Genomic DNA, 730 nt, shown 5'->3' on the forward strand with positions numbered 1-730 from the left:
AGATGGTAATAAGTTGCCAGATATATAATTTATTTAAGTGAGCAAATGTTTTCGGTTATCAACCTTTCTCATATATATATATATAAAGTCACTTTCATATGTGTATGTAGGACTACTACCAAACATGGTTAAGATGGTGATGGCTAGCTTCTGCAACACAGGCCTTGTATTAATAGCAATGTCTGTGCACCAAAATTCTATCGTCGTCATTGGATACCGAGTTATCAACGCTTACTGCTACTTCACAGCAATAATAGGACCAGAGAAAAACAGTGTCCATCAATCAATTTATCTTCTGCACTATATCATAATGCGCAAACCCTACCAAGGAACATGGCTCAGGGTTTCTATTTTATTATTATTTATTTATTTTTTATTTTATTATTTTATTTTTATTATTTTATTTTATTTTATTTTTTATTTTGGTCTTCACTTATTAAAATTGTTATTAATTTTTTATTTTATTGATTAAAAAAAATCATCAATAATTTCTAATGTTCACCCTTTATACCATTGTCATTTTTGTTATGATCACTATATTATGATTATTATACTTATTTCTGTGATCATTATTATGAATAATATTATAATTTTACTTACTTCTGTGATCATTATTATGAACATTATTATTATTATTATTATTATTATTATTTATTATTATTATTATTATTATTGTTTATTATTATTGTTGTTTTTATTGTTATTATTGTTGTTCCTGTTATTATTATAT

Source organism: Anneissia japonica, unplaced genomic scaffold (genome assembly GCF_011630105.1).
Source record: "Anneissia japonica isolate Jap-2015-1 unplaced genomic scaffold, ASM1163010v1 scaffold287871_len1641731_cov197, whole genome shotgun sequence".
NCBI lineage: Eukaryota > Metazoa > Echinodermata > Crinoidea > Comatulida > Comatulidae > Anneissia > Anneissia japonica.